We start from the raw sequence: 11,610 nt of genomic DNA, 5'->3' as shown, positions 1-11,610 counted from the left end.
TTATGTTTCTTTTCTATAACATCTAAACACAATGCAACAAACTGCAACTGGTGTTCCCCGTCCAGAAACAGGGCGCCAAGTTTCTTCAACCCTTCCCTCTTCTGTTGATAAGAGAAAGCAAAAAGCATTAAAAAGAGAGATCTTCTCAGATAACACACCAAACAATCTACATTTCCAGCGAAAAAGAGAAAATTTATGTCTTCTTCTGGTGTTACAGAAGTTATAAACCGGCCTTATATTTCCTGTGAATTCACCTACTGTACTTTACCAGAGGTATTCGTGTGAGGCAAGGCAAACATTCCCACCTCCACAAATATGCAGTCAAGCACACACTTGTCTCTCCTGGTTGCGTTGGTGGTGATGGTGGTGAGAGTGAAGCCTCTCCCGCATCCCCGGCTCGCCTCCCACCGAGGATGGTGTGCAAAGTGGAAAAGAAAAAATAAATCAAAGCAAAAAGAAGTGGAGGAAAGGACTAACGTGTTTAGACCGAATGGCATTCTTCAGGTCAGGAAGTGTTTCTTTATTGGGCTCCGACATGTTGCTGCTTCTGCCGTTGCATGACAGCAGAGATGGGAAGTACAGAAACCAAGTATTGGGATTTTAGGGGAGTATTTTCCTTTTGTAAGCCGTGTTTTTATGTCGAGGCTGTGTTTAATCATAGATTAAGATTTAAACATTTAACATGAATAAAGCTAAACAATATTGGTATTTTCTTGGGTAACAATATTTGGAAAAAAGAAGCCTAATCTGTTTGTCATTCTACATCAAATCCACCTCTGAGATGGGATCCAATGGAACCTGAATTGTTTCATCATATAGATCCAGATCTCTGCCTTAAGTTTTTTAAATACTCAAATGCAGCATTTTGTCCAGATTGTTTTACCAAATCTGAATCCAAATCTTCAGGATCAGGACTTCTTGGCTCTGCCTTGAAATATAAAATGTTCGGATCAGAGTTTAATCCAATACAACCAATACAATATGATCGTTTTGAAATGCTGGTCCCTGGTTTGGAATCAGTACCGTGAGATATTTTTTTTTATATATATATATATATATATATATATATATATATATTTGTTTTATCAATAAGTAATTAGACCCGGTCTGTTCCATCCAGACCTGTGACCAGTTTCTGGGTTCTAAAGCATAAAGAAATACGATTGACCGTCTCCTTAAAATCCTCTGATCACATGTGCAAAAGGTTACATAAACTCAGAGGTGCACGTTTAAACGCTGCTGCAGCTTGCGGGCCGTTATTACGTCGCTACAGAGCGTACGAACCACGCATTAGGCTCACCATTAAACAGCCTGTTTGCATCATGCATGTTCAATCACAGCTTTTTCTGACCTCTGTTACTCAGAAAAGCTGCAGTGACCAGTGCTGTCTGAAACATCAACTTATCTTAATCCGTCGGGTGTTTTCTGCAACAGAAAAAACATAGAAGAAGCAGAATCAGAAAACAATGTGCATATAAATTCCCTTTCGCACTAAATGAAATGAAACCTCTCCAGTTTATTTAAAATCATTAGTTTGAATAAGAACAATCTTACTCACATCTGAGATCTTCATCTTTCCATCAAAGAATGTGATGTGATCATTCACACTCACACTCCGTAGCAGCGGGCGGAAAACTCCCGGAGAAAGTGGTGGTTTTCTTCCACCGCTATCTGTCGCCACGGCAACAAAACAAAGGCCGTGTGCAGATAAATCTCCGATGGGAGGGAGATACGGAAGATATGAAGACTTCACACCTTCACACTCCAGACTCTTTCTCTATCAGGCCTTTGTGTTCGGAGCCGCGTCTCCTGACCTTTGACCCTTTGACCCCTAACGACACCTAAACCCTGCTTTGAAAAGAGACGCTTCTTTTCCCCTCTCCGTTCGTCTTTGTGCTTCTCTTTGTCCTTAAAGTGCTCACACTTTTATTTTCTTATTATGGAGTGCTTGAGGACACACAAACATTTGATCCACGTGCTCTCTGCTGTGACTCCACACCTTTTTTAAAAAAGCGTTCCCAGAGGACACAGAAAGCCCTCTTGAGCTCACGCAGGTATTCATTTGCAGCGATTACCTGCAGCTTCACAGGACGGGTGGAGGAGGTGGGGGGGTGGTGGGAGGCCTCCTATTTGTCTCCTGTGTTGTCCCTTCCTTTTATGGCTGAGGGCTTAATGAGATGTTTACATGGAGCTGGCTGTGGGAACCCGGGGGCCCATATGCTGCTGTGTAAGATGACAGGGAGCTGCTTTGTGTTTGTGGGCCTTGTTAAGAGGTTTTAGTGCTGAAATCAGAGCCTCCGGGCCTCCGTCGACCTGCAGAATCCAAAAAGAATCCAAAAAGACAACGAGTGTAACCCAGAGATATGCCAAAAGACTGTCGATGTAACCGGCAAAAAACCACAAGCCAACCTCCACAATGCAGAGTAGGAATTGTAATTATCTGTAAACTCATATCTCATATTCATGGACCACTTTATTGTCTTTGTACAAGCCCTGTAAAGAAAGACATATTACATTACATTACATTACATTACAGTCATTTAGCAGACGCTTTTATCCAAAGCGACTTACAGGAAGTGTATTCAACATAGGTATTCAAGAGAACTACTAGTCACCAGAAGTCATAAGTGCATCTCCTTTCTTAAACAAGCATCTTAAAGCATAAACCAGAGCAAAAGTATAGTGCAGAGGCAAATTACTACGAAAACAATAATTGCAACAGACTAATACGAATACAATAAGTGCTACAAACTACTACGAATAGGATAAGTGCAGTAAACGAATACGAATACAATAAGTGCAGCGAATGATACATCCAATAAATGACTCCTCTGTACATCCTCCTCTTAGGACATGTTAACTCCTGATTCTCATCCTATGCAACAGACAGACAGACAGACAGACAGACAGACAGACAGACAGACAGACAGACAGACAGACAGACAGATAAAGGCAGTAAACCATCACATCTCACAGTGTTATCACGCACACCTTTGCTTTAGAGCCGCTGCACCTGCTGCTGCTGCTCACACACTGACCTCAGATCAGAGGAGCTGAACACACACCTGCCCCACCTGCCCATCTGCCCTGCATGCTGTCAGTGTGTGAGTGTGTTGGGGGGGGGGGGTTCTTTGAGGTTAAATATTTGTGGTTTTCTGGTGAACAACATCGCTATGCAAAATTCTGGAAAACCACAAAGACACATTCCTCATGTCAGAGAGACCTGCACTGATTTACGTCCTAACATTTCTCATTCAAACTTCTAATATTTCAAACCAAACCGGGGTTTATGCAAAGCTGGAACAGTTACCAGAAACGAACTGGGTTAAAATCTGTGTTTAAAATGCCGTTTTGTCATGAAACCTCTTAAAAGCACCTTTAAAAATGTAGGAAACTTAATGCATCACTATGACCAACACAAAGGCCTTTATTTTCTAAACTCTATATTACACACTGAGCAGGTTTTTAGGATGAAGTGTGTTCACACCATAGACTGTATATAGGAAGTGGATGTTGTCATCATGACATCACCCATTGCTTTACGGACTGCCGCTATGAAGCCTCGAGTTCTGCGATTTGGCCGTCGCCATCTTGACTTTTTGCAACCAGTGAACAGAAGTGACCATATATGGACTGAGGAGGAGTGACGTAGAGACGCCGTATACGTCTCTGGTGTCGACCTGTCAATCAGTGTGTAGCCCCGCCCTAAAGCATCCCCTGCTTTATGGTCTGTTTGACTCTAAATGGAGCATCATTTACTAAATGAACATCATGCTGTATTGAAGAAGACTTGAAACTAGAGATTGAGACCATAAACTCATGTTTACAATGTTTACTGAGGGAATAAATCAAGAGAGAAGTAGAGTCATTTTCTCATAGACTTCTATACAACCAGAGGAGTCGCCCCCTGATGGACAGTAGAGAGAATGCAGCTTTAAGACATGAAGCATTGACTTCACTCTGCAGAACCGGATGTTACCACCTGGTCAAAACCAATGAGTTCCCTGAGAAAAGCCTTATAGATCCTCTTTATGCTTTGACATTCTCTGCACTTTCTGCTTTGGTCCTGCATTCATTTATTTGTCTCAAAAAGACACACTGGTTATTTTGTATCCCTTGTCTCTGTGCTTAATCCTCTTCAACCTGCAGTCTGAACGTCGCCTGATACCAAACTGTGGATCAAAAATCGACATATAATCCCGGTGTAATGCAATGAAAGGAATGTTTCAACAGGCTGCATAATAACTAAACAGGGAAAATATGTGTGTGTGTGGGTGTGTGTGTGTGTGGGGGGGTGTGACTCAAACACACACACACACACACGGCAGGAGAAAGGTTAACGTGGTGAATAATGCTTCGCGAGGAATGCCTGTCCCAACAGTTCACTCTCACGGTGGAGATAAGTGCGTGGTCGGTATGTGCGGAGGCGGGGTCGGGCTTCCCGGCTGTCAGCGAGCTGTCAGATGATCAAACGGCGTTTCCTCTGAAGGTGTGATCCTCTAAAGCAGAGGAGAGAGAGGAGGTCAAATGAATCCTCTCTACTATTGTCTACCTGCAGGAGGTCACGTCACAGAGGTCAGACGGCTCTCAGCTCCATCGATCCGTAACGCCCGCTTGAGTCAATGTTTCTGAGGAAAGTGATGACTCCGTTACTTTGAGCGTTACGCACCGTACTGATGATTATCCTCGCAGCTGTGTCCCCTTTGATTCACCTCTGACCTTCAAAAGCACCCATTGACTTCACATATTCAACGCGGAGAGAGTCATCGGCGCAATTTGACCTTTAAGGTTGGGGGTTGAGAAAAAATATTACATAGCAAATGTAATGTGTACAGCCGAAGTTTGTTTGCACAAAAATTCATAATCAGGACACCTAAAATTTGAATCCCGACATGCATTTCTGTCTGCGGCCACTAGGAGGTTCAGTGGCCTCCCTGAACCAACACAAACTATTCCAAAAATAATGAATTCCTAATTCAAAAATATTGTACGGGCCCTTTGGGATCTCTGCAGCTGGAATTCCCAGTTGTTGTATATAAGCATGTGGTAAATATTGATGTTGCAGCTTGTGATTATTTATTATGATTTTGTTTATTTTAAATATTAGATTTTGTTTAAACGGAAAACTAGGAACGTTACTATACTGTACATTAAGTACAAATACCAGTGAAAGAAAACTATAAATCCCACGTACTTCAACATAGTATTATACTAATTAATGTTTGCATGCAAATACATCATTAATCCCTGATTAACTTCCTCTAGTTTCTCACAAAAAACTACATTTAACAAGATTACATTTGAACACGCCTTGATAACATTAATATTTTGCCCAATACTCATGTTATCTGAACAGAGCTTGAACACATCATCATGTAACTAATGCAACCTCCGTTAACGTTAGCTGTTAGCTCCGTTGTACTGCTCACCGGTTGCTAACAGCTAATGCTAGCTAGCTCTCCTGCTGATTTCAACACACTGATTTGTTGTTCACAGTGAAGCATTATCAGGACACGACGGGATGTTGTTAAGTCTCGAGCCCTGGTCCGCGGAAAAACAAGTAGATTTGGTGCCGAAGCATCCGTTCTCGTGACTTCCTTACATTTGAGCAGAAAACAAACACATGTATGTAACATTTTTCTCCAAAGCGTTAACAGAAATGAATATTGTACTTTTCTAGCAAACAGTGAATTCACGTCTGCCCTCGTTCTTCTTTTAAAACAATGGAATCACACTCATGCACTCATGTGCGCTACGAAACTCTCATTATTTAAAGCTATCTGTTTGTCATCCTAGTTTGATCTCCATGTGGTTGTAATGCGTTTCAGCAGCAGACGCTCGTCCACCGCAGACAGAGACACTTGGACTCAGACAGCATTCACGATTACTGGAGCTTTACCTCCAGACGCTGATCCACATCAGAGTCTGACGTTCTCGTCTCAGACTGCCTGATAACTCGTCTGACATAACCCGAGGCACTACGTCTCTGCAGACCTTCACCCAGCCCGCGATGAGCAACGCTGATCTGTCGCTGCTCTGGAAATTGAGCACCACTCATCACTTTGAGAGCGAATCAGAAACGACATCGTCACATCCTCGTGCCCCTGAGCAAGGCACTGAGTGTGTTCTGGAGCCGCTCCTGTAAACAAGTATGCATTTCCATTCAAGTTTCTGGGTTATTCAAGGATCGGAAAACGAAGACAATGTGAGAAAACGATCGCCCAATGTTGTGGTATAAAGACCACACAGGCAAGCCGCAACAGGACTGTCTAAAGTTTACTCTTTTGTCTGATAAGAATGCTGCTCCGTTCTGTTTGCATTCTTCAGGACGGGACTTGTAAACGTTTCTATGGCAGCTCGCTCAGCTCTCAGTCTCTTTGTGTGCCGTTTCACTCAACATTGTGTCCAGAAGCTGTGGGTGAAGGTGAAAGCCATTGTGTTTTTTGGGGGCATATCCCTTCCTGAAAACACGCAAGTCCTCGAAAAACAGTAGCTCAGAGTCATAAAGAAAGAAAGAAGAAAGAGAGTGAAGTCAGAAAAAGGAAGTCAAGGACGCCAAAATTATAAATCCACATTAGAAAGAGAAAAATGATAGCCTGTCTTAGAAGGAGATTCAGTTTTACTCATCAGCTTTGTGTTGAGGATTTGAACTGTTTGTTTTTGAGGCTCATGCCAGCAGAGATTCTGTAATATTGTCGGATATATTCGAGGAAGGGAAATAGATTCATAGCATAACAGAGGGAGGTCAAAGACCCTTAAGAAGTTCAGAAAAAGGCTTTTATTTTTCCATCGACGGTCTACGGCTCAGTTAAGGCTGTTGTTAAGACGTTTTTAACAGTATACAAAGAAATTGTGAATTGATTCAGAATCAAAGCAAGAATCATGATTCTTTTGTGAAGAAATAACACAGCAACAAACAACAGCAATACTGTTCATCATTGACATGTAGTGCTTATACAAGTACAAGAGACTTCAAGATACTTCAGCATTAGAAGACATTGAGAACTTTTCTTGATTTCATTGTTGTGTAAGTCTTTCTATTAAAAGACCTGATCACTGGTTCTAAATGTGCGTTTGAGTTTTGTTGGTTTGATGACTCTTTTAGTCGGTGGATTGTGATCTTGAAAGGGGATATATTCTTTGTTGAGATGCCTCCACATGGCTCCCAACATGGTGCTGACAGAACGCTGCTTACCTGAAGTGAAACCTGAGGGTGGATGCAATGCTTGTGCAACATTGCCTTGGGTCAAAACAGCGTTATCAGCGCAGACCTTTGTATGAGAGCAGTGAAGAGCGTCGGCCGAAACATGCACTAACATGCACGTGCTGCCAACCCAGCTATTACACTTTTATGTCACAAATAATTATTTCTGCAATATTTAAGCTTTGAATTTCAGATTTAGCACTTTTAAGTCAGGGATAAATAAAGCAAGAACCCACCCAGCTTTGACCTCTGAACCTGAGTTATGGAAGGAATACCTTCACATGCAGATCGTGTCAATTTGGAAAAGATAGCTGATTTTTGAGCAGAGTGAATCTGTGCTAAATGAGATCAACTAAACGGTGTAATATAAACTGAAAGGGAGTGCAGGTAGGCACACGTCGGGCTGCACTCACCCACAGAGCCGGCTTTGGTCTGAATATTTCATGTCCACTCGTATTGTAAAACACAGTCATCAGAGGTAACTTTAATCACCAGGGTGTGATTTGTGTGCAGGAATTTGTCTCAGTGGGATCGGTGCAGAGACAGACCTGAGCTTGTAAAGTAGAGCAAGACGCACACGTCATGGAAAAAAGAAATCTGTTCACTAACTTTATGAAGACAACAAACTATTGGGGTTTTATAATAAAGTACAAAAGAGAAACCTAAAGAAAACCATCTTTCACGTGCAAATGATGATCGCTTACACTCTAATATCTCTGATTTTACTTCATCATGAATGCACCTTAAATACTTATATAACTATCATTTTTATACTTTTGTTTTTGGTGGCAGCAGGAGTATTTGGAGTTGGGTGGTGCTCGTAAACAGCGGCATCATATCTGCAGCACACATCAGATCAGGTTGTGTAGACTTCAGCGAAGCTCTTGTTTAGTCTTTGCTCCGCATTAGAGGCCCCAGCAATGTGAGATGGGACTTTATCTCCTGCTGAGTTTCATAATCCTTCAAACGTTCAACTACAGAATATGAAAACAAATTCTTTTTATTTAGATGTACTCATCCATCTCATAAGCAAATGTAAAGCATGTACAGCGGATCTACACAAAGGTTCATTCATGTTTTGGTCCAGACTGAAATATCTCAGTGTCTGTTGCATGGATAACCATGAAGTTGTGTACAGACATTCAAGGTCCCCAGAGGATAAGTTAAGTGATCCTCTGACTTTTCATTTAGAGCCACCATGAGGTTTTTTTGTTTATGCTTTTTAGTGAATAATCTTCTGTAAGCATTGGCTCAATATTTGGTGCGGCCATTCATGATCCCCAGAGGATAAATTAGGTTATCCTCTGACTTTTCCTCTAGCGCATCCATGATGTTGACATTTGTGTTTGTTAGTGAAATATCTCAACATTTACTGGATGCATGGGCTCAATATTTGATACAGCAATTCATGATCCCCAGAGGATGAAACCCTCTGACTTTGGTTACATTTCCAAAAGCATCACAATGAGGTTGATTTTGTGTTTGTTAGTGACAATATCTTAGCATCAAAGCACAGCAGAAATGCTAGCATGGCTGTGAACAATTTATCTAGTTTATCAAGCTACGTTCACATTTGTTGATAATCATTATTAAATCTTTTTTCCTTCCAAATGCACTCAGCTGCTGTTTGAGGTCTAGATTATTTCAGTGATTTTTACTTTGAGAAACATTTAATGCTCCCCAGACGATAGAATCAAAGACAGACAGAAATTTCCAAATTGGCTGTGAATAAGCCACATTTTTTTTTCTTTTTACTTTTGGTTACTTCAAAAGTGATGCTGAAGTACCTTAAAGCTGCATTCTCTCTCCTGTCCACCAGGGGGCGACTCCTCTGGTTGTATAGAAGTCTATGAGAAAATGACTCTACTTCTCTCTTGATTTATTCCCTCAGTAAACATTGTAAACATGAGTTTATGGTCTCAATCTCTAGTTTCAAGTCTTCTTCAATACAGCATGATGTTCATTTAGTAAATGATGCTCCATTTAGAGTCAAATCAAAGCAGGGTATGCTTTAGGGCGGGGCTACATTGTGATTGACAGGTCTCTACCATGACGTTGAGTAGTTGTCCGTGTTTTTGTCTCATAACTTTAACTCTTTCACAGTGAATTTTCACTTCAGGAAAGTCTTTAAAACGGTAGTCCACAAACCAATGGGTGATGTCACGATGACTGCGTCCACTTCTTATATTCAGTCTATGCTTGAGTACTGCAAAATGTGCCTTGATGCAGTAGAACATCTTGGTATTTTTTGGGCATTTGACATACTTTGTACTGGGACACAATCCTTTCTTTCTTTCAAGTTAGCTTTGCTAAGTATCGGCTAGTGAGCCAACACAAGTGTTTGTTTTGACAGCACTCCATGGAATAGAAAATGCCAATCCAAACAGTTTTTAATAGAGTTTTTAATAGAGTTGTGGATGACAGAAAGCCAGCTTTCTGTCATCCACAACTTTTCTTTAAACACAAGTTTGGCTGTCAATATGGCTGATTTCACAATACAGGTGCATGGAGTGAGACACTGAATCTTTTCAGGAAAGACTGAAGGAAGAAAAGGTATTGTTTTTTCTTTAAGCACTTATCTGATATTGAATAGACCTTCAAAGGTGACATTTGTTCTGCCAAGTTACTGCAATCATCTGAAATGCTGTGGAGGAAAAGTCTCCAAAAAGGTGAGATACGGATCTTGATCCTCTGCTACGATCAGAAGGAGAAGAGAGCGTTTCATTCAGCCTATTAAACTCATTACTTCCCCAGTTCATCTGTCCGAGGATTGTTTCCCACACTTCCTTATCGCTGCTGATAAGAGCCGTCGTAAAGAGATGAACACAAGACGTTTGTGTCTGTGTGCAGGCATCTGAATGAGTCATATGTACACAAGTATGTGCAAATGGCAGAGTGTGTGTGTGAGTGTGTGTGTGTGTGTGTGTGTGTTTGTGTTGGTCTGCACCTGCTTCCCTGGGAGGAAACATCTGCTGCAGGGTGTCAGAGGCCACCTGTCTGCCTCCGTCCTGACCCACCAGCCTGCAGAACTGATCCACTGTCTGTGCAGGCTGAAGCTGCAGCAGGAGGATGTGTGTGGAGAGAAACAGCTGTCTTATTGGACCGTCACCATGGCCCGCCATCTGAGACGACCACTGAATGTGGAAGCAACAGGAAATCTTGTTCACATGCTGGAAGTAGCAGACCGAGGGTGTCCATTCATGTTGGAATACTTAAATGTAACTTATCAATCTGGAAATGGTCTGAAATGAGGCAAAATCGCTCACAAATATTCCAAAAAGCACAACTGACTTGACAAGAAGAAGTTTAATGGAAGACAATTATGCATATTCGGATATATAGCAATTCATTTGAATTAAAAATATATATATATATATATATCTCAACATCCTTTTTTTGGCATCACATGTTCATTGTTCCCAGAGGATGAATCCTACTGACTTCTCCTCTTGCAACAGCATAACTATGTCCATAGAAATCCTGCAGGAAAATTCACATTGTCGTTGTCCACCTTTACGCTTAGTGTGTTCCATAACCATACTTGTTCGCCAAAATATGACTAAAAACATTAACGTTAATTATGGCTAATTGTTAGTTAGGTTTTTGTATTTTCTTGTCCGACATTATAAAAGGCAGCGTGAACTACGATAGGAACAAACTCAAGTTGTCGATTTCGTTTTTATTTTGCTAAAAATATGACATTTTGCAGCTCGTTCTCTGTCCCAAGATGTCAAATACGGCAGCTTTTGGTTTGGTTGAGTTGAAATGTGTTCTTTTCTTTACCGTTACAAGAAGCTACTTACATAGCATACTTACCTAGGAAACAAATGTGCTTATTTTGACCCAAAGTCCAAAATCTAACTGAGCAGTTACCTGTTAACAGGGCATTTATTTAATAAGGAAATGTTTGCATGTTACAAGCGTAAACCAACAAGTGAAAAAACTGATGCTAGAGCTGCCGTATTGGACGAGTTTGGACTGAGAAATTTGCATTATAGAGTGATGGGATTTGGCGTTTTGAATTACTCTTTTTTTGGTGACATTGTAAGCCTTTTATCAGAGGGTTGACAGTAGAAGGACAACGAGTGACGTGCAACAAAATGCTCCCCTGCTGGTCGATGGGATTAATAGTCAGCACCTTAAAACCTGAGGCCTTAAAGGAGCCTGAGGCAGTTTGGTACTTTTCAGTTTCTGCAAAACAATTACAGCGAAGCCTCTGTAATATAAGCCGACCACAGCTGCTCTCCTGCAGAAAGACTTTTTCAGAGCCAGCTTTCAAGCCTGCCTGTGTTTGATAGTAAACATTGGATGTGGATGATTTAGTCCTTTAGGTTTAGAGAGGTTGTTATTGTTGGTTTGAGACGAGAGTGTTACTCTTTACTCGCCGGACCAACACATCGTTTTTC

The sequence above is a fragment of the Anoplopoma fimbria genome, chromosome 15 (genome assembly GCF_027596085.1).
Source record: "Anoplopoma fimbria isolate UVic2021 breed Golden Eagle Sablefish chromosome 15, Afim_UVic_2022, whole genome shotgun sequence".
Lineage (NCBI taxonomy): Eukaryota > Metazoa > Chordata > Actinopteri > Perciformes > Anoplopomatidae > Anoplopoma > Anoplopoma fimbria.
Note: the sequence above shows the minus strand (reverse complement) of the source record.